Source organism: Phoenix dactylifera, unplaced genomic scaffold (assembly GCF_009389715.1).
Source record: "Phoenix dactylifera cultivar Barhee BC4 unplaced genomic scaffold, palm_55x_up_171113_PBpolish2nd_filt_p 000638F, whole genome shotgun sequence".
NCBI classification, from domain to species: domain Eukaryota; kingdom Viridiplantae; phylum Streptophyta; class Magnoliopsida; order Arecales; family Arecaceae; genus Phoenix; species Phoenix dactylifera.
This window is the reverse complement of record NW_024068030.1, coordinates 160,848-175,263: the sequence shown is the minus strand read 5'-3', so window position 1 is coordinate 175,263 and position 14,416 is coordinate 160,848.

The window sequence follows — 14,416 nt, the reverse complement described above, 5'->3', positions numbered from 1 at the left end:
GTTTGGGTCCGGAAAAAAGTTGTCAATCTTTTGGTTGGGCAGCGGGGGAGTACCACGGCAGTCAATGGGCAGATTTTTTTTTATCATTTTTTTTTCAAATCTGATTTACTAAACCACTAAATACAATTATAAAAAATTAGAAAATAAAATAATTAATAATTCAGTAGAAATATTTACTACAATGTAAATCTAATATAATTTGCTATATAACCCACCGTCTAATCTGCAGTACTATTAATTTCAATATAAGAAACTTAAAAAAAAAAAATATTATAACATATATGATAATTTTTTGCATGCAGCACGGAATTCTGGTGTAGAAAGCTTTACTCAACTTTGGTGAGCCAATAATGCTATTGATTGGTTCATTCTTTCACACGTGTGGGATATTTGTTGTATGAGCTACATTTACTACAGATTCCCCATAGCATTCAATGCCTACACATAGTGGTAAGGCGGTGATGGTAGATACGGTTCGAATCTAAGCTAAGGGCTTTGAATGCTCTTTTAATTACGGCTTATAAATGTTGAGCATTAAAAGGGAAGAAAAGGGCATTGGATCTGCACTTGGATAGTAGGGAACTTGTACGCGTGTTCTGCACCATAAGCTGTCGTTGCATGGCCCATGCATGATTCTTGTCGTGGGAGCCGGATACAAACTGATGGAGTTTGGCCTTCCCGTGGTTCACGGGTATTTGGATGCTTGGCCCTTGCATGGCCTTGATTGAGCCAATTCACTGCAACAAAACGATACTTGACCACTGTTAACAAGCATGAACAAAGACATCTCAAAAAATAGTAAACGTGGAGTGCCATTAATGCACGCTTCTTCTCCATGTAGCACTAATTAATCAAATATGATATGGACAAACTTTCTAAGATTTTGAGGCTTAAAATAGTATGGTACTGCAACTTTAAGGATATAGCTCGAAATTGCCGGAGATGCTCTCGAGCACCTCATGCTCGGCCGATTACTCTGAGCTTGGCAGCGAGCCGAGCTCAAATATTTTTCAATGCTTGATTTCATAAACAAGCAAATCTGAATGCCGACTCTGTTCAAAAATAATAGAAAATATTAGCTTATCTTACTAAAACTAAGCTTAAAGCTTAGCCAAACCGAGCTTCAGCACTTTCTGTGAAGCTTGGCTCGAGCTTGAGCTACAACTAGGTCCTGTGAACCAACGTGTGACCCCGCTAAATCTTGGCCGAACAAACATGGTGGTGACATCACCTTAAAAAGAAAAGAAAAAAATAAGGAGAGGAGAAGAAAAAAAAGAAAAAATGAGCGCAATCTTTTGGCTGAAAAAGAAAAGTAAAAATATTGGAGCTTTGTCTCTCCCTTTTTCTTTTTCATTGTCTTCCACCATGGCGAGTAATTTCAAACTAAGCTCAAGCCAAGCTGCAGCAGTGATGCAGGACGAAGGTAAGGGATGGAGAGGCAGTGTGAAAGAGGAGAAGAAGAGGGGAAGAAGAAGAGAAGAGGAGAGGAGGAGGAAGAGGAAGAAAACTAGTTTTCATACATCATTTTATTAAAATCAAACAAATGCATGCCCCATATACATATAGGGCCACAAAATAACAGATAGGTCCCTACAAAGAAAACAATCTGAACAAGATCCTCAAATGACAATATGCAAATTAATCCTACCAACATAAAATAAAAATAACATAAATCAATCCAACCACAATGAAATTGGCTAGACCGCACCAACTCCCCCCGGGTAAGAAGAAGTCGACCCCGACGAATGACTCTGGTAGTACTCCAGGAGATCTGGGTCAATGCGCTGGAACTCCTCACGTGTAATCCATGTAGCATCGGACTCCGGGCGTCCTCGCCAGCAAACCAAGAAACGCTGAACACCCCCATCACTGGTAGAAATAGTCTACTCATCTAAAATGGCATCAATATATTCTTTTTGTGCTGGTGGTAAGGGTAAATGGGTCGAGATGGTATGGAATCAAAAATAAGAGTATCATCAAGCTCAAGGGATGGCTCAGTGAAAGGGTCAATAGGAATGGAAGGGAGATCCTTGTAAGCAACCAAATCTTCAATATTAAAAGTGGAGCTAATACCAAAATCAGAGGGAAGATCAAGGATATAGGCATTAGTGCCCACTCGTTGCAATACCCGAAAGGGCCCAGCACTACGAGCCTGCAGTTTCTTGATGGTTACAGATAGAAACCGCTCAGGCCGAATATGTATCATAACATAATCCCCAGTTTGAAATTATTTATCTCGCTTATGAGAATCAGCCTGTAGCTTATATTGAGCATTACTCATATGAATGCGCTTGCTAATTTTCTGATGCAGAGTATGAATGTGTTGTGCAAATGCATGTACATACTCAGAAATTCGAATATGTGGGGGCATAGGTAGGAGGTCTACAGGTTTTCTAGCTTTATAACTATGGACTACCTCAAATGGACTCATCCCGATAGATCTATTGACCGATGAATTATATGCAAATTAGGCGACAGGCATAATAGAATCCCAGTTACGATTGTGTTCACCTACTAGACTTCACAAAAGGTTACCTAGACTTCGGTTGACAACTTCGGTTTGGCCATCGGTTTGAGGATGATAAGCAGTAGAAAATTTAAGTTTGGTGCCAACCATATGCCACAAGGTTTTCCAAAAATAGCTCATGAAGCGGACATCCCTATCGGATACAATGGTTTTCGGTAAACCGTATAACTTAACAATCTCATTAAAGAAAATCTTGGCTACTCGAGAGGTATCAGAAGTTTTGGAACAAGGAAGGAAGTGAGCCATTTTAGAAAAATGATCCACAACCACAAAAATGGAATCATGTTTCCGAAAGGTACGAGGAAGGTCGAGCACGAAGTCAATACTAAAGTCTAGCCAAGGGCGATCTGGGATAGGTAACGGAGTGTAGAGGCCAGTATTTTATTTTTTGTGCTTAGCTAGTTGACACGTGTGACACTGTCCTACAATTTTAGCAACATTCCGTTTCAAACTTGGCCAAAAAAAATGATGTTCAACTTCTTCTATGGTCTTATCATGCCTAAAATGTCCAGCGAGACCACCGGCATGCACTTTCCGTATCAAAAAATCTCGTACGGAAGTTCGCGGGATACAGAGCTTGGAAGCTTTGAACAAGTACCCGTCTTGAAGATAAACACCATCAATCAAAGGTCCTTGTCCATCAGCAAGGGCATTATAGAGTTTTCCAAAATCGGGGCAAGACAAGTAATCGTGCTTAAGTCTGTCAAAACCGGTGATAGAAACAGACATGGCGGACAATAGGGTTGCTCGTCGACTCAGCGCATCAGTAGCTTTGTTCGCTGCACCTGACATATGCTTGAGAACAAAAGTGTAGTCCTGGAGAAATTGAACCCACTTAGCATGGCGATGATTAAGTTTTTTCTGGGAATTAAGAAAACGAAGTGCTTCATGGTCAGAGTAGAAAACAAATTTATTTGGAAGAAGATAATGTCGCCAATACCGTAGGACCTAGACTATTGCATAAAATTCTTTGTCATAGGTGGAATGCTCTGTCTAGCCTCATTCAGCTTTTCACTAAAATAGGCTATAGGATGATGTTCTTGACTAAGCACACCACCTATACCTAAGCCAGATGCATCACATTCCATCTCAAAAACTTTACTCAGGGAATCGCATAACCGGCGCTTCCGTCATTCTTTTCTTAATGTCATTAAATGCTTTAGCAGCAGCGCGCATCTACTGAAAGTCACCCCGTTTAAGGCAATCTGTGATAGGTGACATAAGTGTACTAAACCCCTTTATGAAACAACGGTAAAATGTGGCCAGGCCGTGAAAACTACGGACGTCAGTAATATTCCTAGGTTCAGGCCATTCGACAATTGCAGTGATTTTCGCAGGGTCAGCAGATAAGCCCTCAAAAGAGACTAAGTATCCTAAGAAGTTTACATGAGTAGTGAAAAATGAATACTTCTTAAGGTTAGCATAGAGGCTCTCGTTGTGTAAAGTTGTACAAACTTGCCTCAAATGGATTAAATGTTGCTCTTTAGATTGGCTATAAATAAGGATATCGTCAAAGTACACGACTAAAAATTTGCCCATGAAAGGTCGTAGTACTTGAGTCATCACTCGCATAAAGGTACTAGGAGCGTTTGAGAGACCAAAAGGCATTACCAGCCATTCGTAGAGGCCATCTTTTGTCTTAAAGGCTGTATTCCATTCATCTCCTGGGCAAATTCGGATTTGATGGTAGCCACTTTTTAAATCAATCTTGGAGAAAATGGTGGCACCCGCCATCATATCCAACATATCGTCGAGCCAAGAAATAGAAAAACGGTATTTGACGGTGATTCTGTTAATGGCCCGACTGTCTACACACATTCTCTAAGTTTCATCTTTCTTTGGAGTAAGTAGGGCAGGTACAGCACAAGAACTTAGACTTTTTCGAATAAATCCCTTTTGTAGGAGCTCTTTAATTTGCTTTAGGAGCTCTGCATGCTCAGAAGGGTTCATCCGATAAAGGGGCAAGTTAGGAAGAGTAGCTCTCAGGACTAGATCAATAGCTTGCTGAATATCACGCAGAGAGGGCAAATGATCCGGAAGATCTTCAGGGAAAACTTCCTTGAACTCCTCAAGGATAGCTAGGGCTTCAGCCGGGAATGTGCTTTGAAGATGTGGGTGAAGCTCTTTAACTAGCAAAGCAAACACCGGAGAGTCATTAAATATGTTCCTCTCAAATTCTGTGGGGCTAAGGATATGGAGTTCCTTTTCTTTAGATGTACTATTGTTCGTACTCTTATCTAATGTTTTGGGCCATAAAGGATTAAGCTTAATTTTTTTGCCCTGTAATACAAAAGAGCAAGAGTTAGTTCGACCGTAGATAGTGACATCAAGGTCGAACAACCAAGATCTTCCTAATATCAGATGACCTACATCCATTGGGAGTACGTCACATCAGACAGTGTCTTTGTAAGAAAGGATTTGAATAGGTACAAGACACCTTTTCTTAATGTGAATGGAGGACGTGTCGATCCAGAATACCTTATATGGTTGAGGTTGGAAAACTAGAGTCAAACCCAAGCGGAAGACAATGCTGGAAGATATCGCATTAATGCAGCTTCCGCTATCAATGATAACTTTACAATCTTTTTCTCTACACTTAATGTAAGTGTGGAAAATTGAGGTTCGTCTCCAGTCATCAGTCTCCTTAGGCTGGGTAATTGCACACCTTACTACATTCATAGTGGGTTGGTTAGTTTCATGGGCAATTATCTGGGGTGTAGCTCGAATACAGCCTAAAGTGTGTGATTCTTCTTCAGGTTCGTCTTCGACATCTTGAATATCCTCTAATTTGGGCTCATAAATTTGTTCATCCAAATTATCTATGTCATCCTCCTGTTCTTGTGTATCAATAACAAGGGTCTGATTTGCACATTGGGAGGCAACATGACCAAACCCTTGGCATTTAAAACACTGAATTCTTGAGTTTGTCTTTGGAGGTTCACCTAAAACTTCTTTGCCTTTAATATCTCGGTTTTGGATAGGTGTAGAAGAAAAAGGCTTAGGTGGGACAAACCCGATTGGGGGCCCGGGTCCAGATGGTTGAGTACTAGTGGGAACCCGCTTGGTGTCAGGGCGCCTAGCAAACATAGATTTGGAAAATTGCTCATAGTTTTGCACAAATGTATAGGCTTGGTCTAAGGTGGCCACTTCATGAAGGATAAGTTCTTTCCTAAGCTCATCATTTAGGCCTCGTCGAAACCGGTTCAGGATCATACGTTCATCCTCAGGTACATTACTACGCATCATAAATTCGTCAAATTGAGCGATGTAATCAGTAGCTGTGCGGCTACCTTGTCTTAAATTATTCCATCGATCTAGGAGGTCAACTTGATAGCTTAATGGAAAGTATTTTTCTTTTAATTTTTCTTTCATTTCTACCCAATCAATAATAGCAGGTTGATGTCTCCTAGCTAATAGTTGTTCAGTGTTTTGCCAAAACAGTTTAGCTCGACCAAGGAGTTTCATTCTAGCGAATCGAACTTTTTTGCCCTCAGACAGGTTGTACCACTCAAAGAAGTGGTCCATTTCGTGTAACCAGTTGGAGAAGACTTTCGGATCAAGACGACCGTCAAAAGTGGGGGCTTCCACCCTAATGCTTCTCATTACATCTTCATCGGGATCAAGAGGTTCTCTAGGTTCTACATTATGTCGGTAACCTCTATCAATATTAGAAAAGGGACCAGATCCTCTAGGTCAAGGGTAGGCATGATGGTGACCTGGAACAGACCTATTATCAAGATTGTCCTGCCAAACAGAGTCTTGTTGTTCTAGGAATTGTCTAGGGTGCCATCCCCTTCAAGACTAGCTTTCTTAAATTCAATAACCCTCTGAATTGAAGCCTCGATTGAATCAAGTCGGGCATTAACCTGGGTGGACATTGTGGTTAGGTCATGAATTTGGGCATTGTTGTTTTGAACTTGAACGTTAGTGTCTTGGATAACTTTTAATAGAGCTTCGATTTTGGAATCGATGCCTAATTGGGACTCAGGATGAGATGCGACACGACCACTACGTAGATGCATAAAATGAATGATAAAATGTATGATCCGACCAACTATAAAGGTTCCTAAGTAGACCTAATGCATGAAATGAATTCAAAATTGCAAAGTGGATGCTCAATATAAACTAAAACTACTCCCTAGTAAATAGTTATTACAAACTGAAAATTAATATAAGACGCAGGCCAACAAGTAGCTGCAATCAAGTGGTACCAAGTTCTCGGACTATGCAAGGTGTCACGAAGCCATGTATGTCTTCCCGAATTGATCTAGCTCCATAGTTAATATTAAAGAAATGTGACTACTAGGGTTTCTATTTGTCTTGTGGATGTGTGTGGTTGCATGTGTTTTAAATTTGTGGAACTTATCACCAAGCACAAAAATGCGATAATTAATGCCAATTTAAATGAGCAAATTTAACCTGCAGGGGAGGAGAAAACAGAGCTGACTCAATTTGGAGAAAGGCCTCTGCTCACAGAAGATGTTCAGGCTGAAATAGTGCTGGGAAGATGGTCACAGCGTTGCAGAGTCATCACTACGACAATTCCCGTAGAGGTGGTCGGAGCAACTGATGGCGGCTGCGGTTGGGACAGTCTGTGGTGGTGGCTGTCAGAGTTGACAGTGGTGGTGCAGCATCCGACGGCGGTGCAGCGGCGAGAGCAAAGCGGTGGCGACTAGCAGCGGCGAGCGGCGGCACGGAAGAGCAGGGGCGGCGCGCAGCGTGGTGGTGCAAGCAGCAGAGATGGCAACGGTGGTGGGACAAGGGCGGGGGCGCAGATAGCAGTGGACGGCAGGGTGGGTGGCGGATGTGGTGGGCGTGGGAAGTGGTGGCGGGTACAGAATGGCCGGTGAGTGTCTTGCAGTGCAGCAGCAGTTGCGGGAGAGGAGAGAAATGGGCGGCACGGTGGTGCGAAGAAGAATTGGCGGCGGCAGCGATGACGGTGGGCAGAAGTGGTGACGACTAAGAAGAGGCGGCGTGGGGTGGCGGAAAGTGGTGGTCGGAAAAACCAAGGAAGAAAGTCGGAAAAATAAGAAAGGGAAAGAAGGAAACTCCCGCACGTGCGTGACTTACACATCACGTGCGGTAATTCAAATTTTTTTTTTTTTGATAACCCAAATGGACTCGGGTTATCGGGTTAACAGACCCAACCCGTTAAGACATTCCGATCCGCAATATTAAATTTTTGAATTTTGAAATCTTTTTTTTTTTTTGAATTGGTTCGGGCTAATGGGTGATGGGCTAATAGGTCTAGACCTTACCCGCACTGTAGATCATCTTTCACCTTCGACCGTTTGTTCACTTCCGATGGATCTCGCCTGATTTCGCGGCGGTGGTTGCGGGGAGGCGTTGCACCGGCGGAGGAGAGTGCTGGGGCGGCGTCTCGTGAGGAGGCGGCATCCTTCTCCTAGTTTCGGCCACGGGCGGTGGCAGTAGGGTGCGGCCGAAGCTTCTCGGGCGATGCGGTGGTTTCTAATGGCGATTCGGCGGCGCTGCAAGGTGAAGGCGGTGGTTGGCGCATGCGTAGCGGTGGCTGGAGGGGAAAAACGACGAGAGGGCCGGCTTATTTGCCTCCCGGGCCACTGTGGGGGTAGCCGGCAACGGGGTTTTCCTCTTCTGTGCGGGAACCGAGAGGGAGGGGAGAGGGAAAGGAGACGGAGATGGTGGTGGTGGGGGACGAAGGCGACGACGGCATATGGTGAGGAGGACCGGTGGAGTGGCGATGGGTGGGAAGCGACCGACGGGAGGGTTTTGCCCCTTTTGTCCTCACGGGAGATGAGATGAGGGAGAGGGAAGAAAACAAAGAAGAAAGGGAACGCCCCTTCTTCTTCGGAATGCGTGTTGTGCAGAGACCCTCCGTACGATCCAGCGTCTGCGGTGCAACTACTCCAGCAAAATACAGATTAGGAAAAGGCCGAAAAGAAATCGGTGGGTGATGAGAGCACAAAAGTGCGACATACATGTTACTAAAATTAGTGTTATTGCTAACGGATAATGATAAATTCACTGGATTAATATTATATTTGGGTTTGACACAGATCATCATAAATTAGAGATAAAATGCACATTAAGTACAAATTTGACTTCAGAAGGATCCCTTCCCAGATCCGACCCGGTTGAAGATTGGTCGGGTTCGGGTCGGGTCCGAATCGAGTCCATTTTATTTGTGCTTTTGGGAAAGAATTTTGGACAAATCTAATTTGGCCATATCATAACTATGAGGTGCTTAAAAGACTTGCAATTGACCTCCAGTCAGAACAGATGACCCGTGACGGACTAAGTCCGTCCGCCTACAAGCCAAATTTCATATCACACTATTTTTTTTATCTATATGACTAATTGCACGGAACTTGGTGTCTCCCAGCTCCCATCTCAGGAGGGAAAAGAAAATCTCAGCCAAGCCACTTGGTGCCTCTCCCGTGATCCAAGCCGCCTGCGTCCGCATCTTCAACGCCATCATCTCCGCGATCCCTCTCTTCAAGCCACTTCCTTCTTCTTCCATCCCGGAACTCCAGCACCCCAGCCAAGCCGTGATCGGTTCATCCCCAACCTCCCGCTTCCAATCCGGCACCCAAAGAAGCATCCCCATCTCCTATTCTTCCGGCCACAGCAGCGAATTAGCAGGACCCCCCAAGCATCGCGTCCATGATCGGCTCCGCCCCAACAGATCCCATGGCGTCCTCCCATCCTCCCGCAGTGCCCCAGCCACGGATCACGCCACCATCCCGTGATCCACATCCCAGCGTCCGCCCACTCCATCCGTCCGTGGGCCAAAGAAGAAACTCCATCTTCTTTCGCCCGTTCCAGCCACATCCGCACCATGATCAGCTCCTCCCAGTGATCCCGCAGCCAGCCGTGAAGCATCCCGACGATCCCGCGGCGGCCTCCAAGTGATTCGAGACCTCCCTCCTCCACCTCTGCTCTCGCCCGTGATGCGGACGCTAATCCACTGATCCGGCCATCTGCAATCAATCCGTGCCCCGGCAAATCCCCCACGATTAAGCTTCCGTTACCCCTCCATCAGGGGATCCATCGGCTGGCCAAAGAAGTGGGAGCGATCTATAAAAGGGAGGAGAAGAGACCATCGGCGGGGGGGCGGAGAGCTCGGTTGAGGTGCGGGGTGGAGGCCAAGAAACAGAGTATTGCTCTGTTCTTGGGAAGAAGAAAGAAATAAAAAATTATATTTTATGTTGAAGGCCCACCGTGGGAGAGAGAGGGAAAGAAAATGCAATTTTCTTGTTTTTCTTTTATTTGTAGAAGGAGGAAGCATTAAGCTTCCAATCTTCATTTTATTTTTGTAATTGCCCTTTTATGCAATCCGTACATTTATCTTTTATGCAATCTATGTTTTAAGCTTCAATTTAATTTCTGTAATTCATTTTATGCATTTTGGAATTCTTAGTTTTAAGATAATTTTGAAATTTTTCTTCGCTATTCGATCTGTAGTTTTCATTTATATTATGTCTTCAGGAATCGACCCCAACTCTACATTAGAATTCAATTGCAAGTTTTCTTTCTTCCCTTTAGTTAGTTTCAATTAGAAAATCATATCAACATCCCCGACATAATGTTTTTTCTTTTGTTATTCAAAAATCGCTTTTGAATCTGAGTGAACGTTTTTATTTTTAAGCAACTCCAATCGCCTTCCTATGGATCGACCTCTTACAACCACTATTCTTCAAGTAGGAAAGGTAAGAGTAAAATTAAATTTAACTTTTGTTCGTCGGTTCTAACAACGATCTGTCTAGCATATTTTTAGGTAGACAGGAATCGGACGAACAGAATTTTGGCGCCGTTGCCGGGGAGGCAATTCGAGAAGCAAGAACGATCACGAAGATCAAATCGGATTTTTGGATATCCGGAGTGAACGCACTCCGGTAGTAAGTTTTTATTTTTATTAATTTTCCTTATTTTGATAATTTCTAGTTAATAATTTCGTAGTTATTAAATTCTGAAATTTGAAATTTGAAATTTAAAATTCAAAAAAAAATTAAAATTAAAAAAAAAACAATCCCAAAATTCAAAAATTCAAAAAAATTTTAAATTCAAAATTTGAATTCTGAGATTCGAAATTTGGAATTTTAAAAAAAAATAATTAAATCAAAAAAAATTAAAAAAATTATTATTTTTGCTAGTAATTAATAGGGTGCAATCCCTCGAGGTGATCATACCTCTATTGGGGCTCCTCACGAAGTAATCTCCAGAGCTTATTCAACAGGCATTCGGAGATTGACTGACGCATAAGAATTAGTTTTAGTTTACATTCAAGTTATTCCTATATTAAAAATTAAAAAAAAAACAACATAAAATTAAAAAAAATTAAAAAAAATAAAAAAAATTGCATGCTCATTTAATCAGTACAACCTAATGACATTGCATAAACTTTAAAAAAAATCATTGATTATTTGCTGCATTTAGTATTAAGCATTTGCATAAAAAAATTTAAGGGCAAAACCCATTAAAAAGATAAGGTGAGGAAGTCATTACCTGTCCTTAGCCCAAAAATCACCACCTTGCATACATATCCTAAGACAAATTAAATTAAAATCAAATTAGACGTTGGCCTTAGGGTTTTCGAGTTCAATTAGGCTCTTGGAAAGAAGCGGCTGAAAGCCACTCCAGTGAGAATTTAGTAATTGGTGATGTCTAGGAAAGTTTTACAACAGTGAAAACTGTTACGGGTATTGTAGTATCGGTGTATCCTTTCTGGCACCACCACACACCCCGTGACTTTCCTGGTCACTGGTTACTGGATCGCTTAACTGGTAAGCTCAAGCTTAATCTGAAAGGGAGATTAGGAGCTGTCTAATCTAGAGAGAATTTCAGGAACTTTTTAACCTGATAAATTTCTGTGCAACTAGATTTAAAAAGCTACTAAACCTCACTTAATTCTAAGACTAATAGGGTCAAATTGTTGTGTGGTGTTGATTGTGGTTATCTGTGTCTAGCCCTTCTCTTCTCTTAGGATTTCGTTAATTTTAGGAGTCGAGTCTAATTAAGTTGTGATAATGTATGCATGGTAGAAGATCATTAAGGGATAAGTTAACTCCATTTGATCCTGAGATTGATAGAACTTTTCATCACAACCTGCGAACTGTAAACCAACCGTCGATCTCTACAATGGGTGAACATATTAGAACCCTGAATGAATTATTTGCACCCGCATCCGCTAGTCCCCCTACTTGCATAGTATTACCAATTAATAACGCAGCCCAATTCGAAATTCGGGCTGCAACAATAAACATGTTACCCAAGTTTCATGGGTTCGAGAGTGAACAATCCTACATTCATCTGAACAAATTTTTGACAATCTGTCAAACGTTTAGAAATCAAAACTTAGATGAAGAGGGTATTAAATTAAGATTGTTTCCCATGACTTTAGAGGATCGTGCCGCTGCATGGCTATATTCTCTTGCTTCAAATTCCATCACATCATGGGAACAACTATCTAGGAAGTTCATGGCTAAGTTCTATCCCATGGTAAAGACTGAAAAAATTAAGGATGCCATCAGAACTTTTAGAGAAAAAACTGAGGAGAAATTTTCCCAACTTTGGGAAAGATTCCATGATCTGTTAGTCAAGTGCCCGCACCATGGGCTTGATAAGGCTGATCTGGTCCACTTCTTTTATAAAGGACTAACTCCGGCACATAGAAACATGATTGAGTCCATGCACAAGGGTAGGTTCATGAACCAAACCCCGGATCAAGCCTATGAATTTCTTATTGACTTAGCCGAGAATGCCCAAAATTGGAGTAGCTATGGTGAGGAAGTAAATAGAGATGAGTTCGGGTCTAGAAAACCAGGTAATTATGAAATGAAAGCAGACCCAGAACTCAAAAATGTCATGTCTAATCTGGTGACTGGAATGAACAACTTAAGCAAAAAGTTTGATGCTTTCACTGTTTCCACTAGCTCAAGTTCATATAAAGAGTTAAATTCCATCATGAAAGTGGATCATGAGTCACATAGTTTATGTATCTTGTGTAACAGTTATGAGCATCTAGTGGAGTGTTGTCCTAGTTTACCCAACATAAAGGCCGAGCAAGCAAATGCTCTAAATTCGTATAGTGCCTTCAAGAAGCCCACTCCCAATTCATTCAGCCCAGTTTACCACCCTGATAATAGGTTCCACCCAAATTTTTCATATAAGCAGAACGAACCTATTCAGCATCAAGGTGGTCCACCAGATTTTCAGAACAACTTTTCCAGAATAGGGCCACCACAAATGAACCAATCTTTGGTTCCATCTGTACCTCCTTATAATGCCCCTATCCTACAGCAACCTTCACAATTAGAAACCATGATGGCTAATATGATGAAACAACAACAAGATTTTATCAAGCAACAACAACAGACCAATACAGCCCAAGCCCAGACTAACCAATTCCATGCGCAAGCAATTGCAAAACTTGAGGTTAGTCTAAGCCAAATAGCAAACTCTCTAGGGGATAGAAAGAAAGGTGAACTACCTAGTCAACCAGTGCCTAACCCTAGTAGACAACAAACTCAAGATCAAAGAGGTCAGTATCAAATCAATGAAAATCCGACCTATGAAGTCCAGGCAATTACCACTTTAAGGTCTGGCAAGCAAGTGGACAATAAAGTCCAACTTTCTGAACATGAAAAAGAAAATAAAAATGAATCCGATAAGAACCCAATTCAGAAGAGAGGTCAAGAACAGGATAAATCAGACAAAAAGGAAGAACCCATAGAAACATATAAACCTAAGGTTTCCTTTTCCAGTAGACTTCAGGACTCCAAAAAACAATCTAACTTTGATGAAATCATGGAAGTCTTTAAAACTGTTCGGATAAATATACCTTTTCTCGATGCCATAAGACAAATTCCCTCCTATACAAAATTCTTGAAAGATCTCACCACGGTCAAAAGAAAAACCAGCATTCCTAGGCAAGCTGTTATGGCTGCACAAGCCTCATCTCTCATTCAACAACAGATTGCTCCGAAATTTAAAGACCCTGGTTGCCCAACCATTGAAATAAAAATAGGAGAGACGATTATCCAGAGAGCTCTATTAGATTTAGGAGCCAGCGTGAACCTACTTTCCTACTATGTGTACCAAAAGTAGGGCTGTTAACGAGCCGAGCCGAGCCCGAGCCTCCGCAGGCTCGGCTCGGCTCGTTTCACAACTTTCCCGGCTCGGGCTCGGGCTCGGGCTCGGTACCGAGCCCTGTACTGGGCTCGGGCTCGAGCTCGAGTGGGAAAAATCGGCTCGGGCTCGGGCTCGTAAAGCTCGTTTGCCCGAGCCCGCCCCATCCCCATCCGACCATCCCCATCCTCATCTCCATCGGAGAGAAGAACGAGCAGCCGAGCTCGGTTCCGATGGTTCGTCGTCGGAGAGAAGAACGAAGGAAAGAGAGAAAGTAAAGAAGAAGAAGAGAAGAAAGAAGGAAGGAAAGAAAGAAAAAAAGAAAAAAAAAAGAGAGAAGAAGGGACTCAATTTATGAGAGAGGGTGCCAGCGAGGGAGGCGTTTTGGACAAGGATCTTCTCGACGGCGTCGGAGGGGCCGCAGGTGACGCCGGCGAAGTCGCCGCAGGGGTCGCGGCCGGGTGCGGCAGACCAGGAGGCGAGGGCGCCGCCGGGGTCGGCAGTGACGTTGCCCTTGAACTCGAGGAGGAGCTCCTTCTCCTCCGCCGTCGCCGGCAAGACCGGAGAGAGGCGGAAGAGGAGGAAGAGGCCGGCGGCGGCGGCGGCGAGGAGGAAACGGCGGCAGGTTGTCATCTCGGACGACCGTTGATAGCGGGGTTTGATGCCACCGCCCTCGGCATCTCCGCTGGAAAGCGAGTATAGTGGAGAACAGTAGGTGAGGGCTTTAAGTGAGGGATTTTAATTGGGGTGGGGAGATCCTCCGCTGAGGTGTTATTAAAGAAA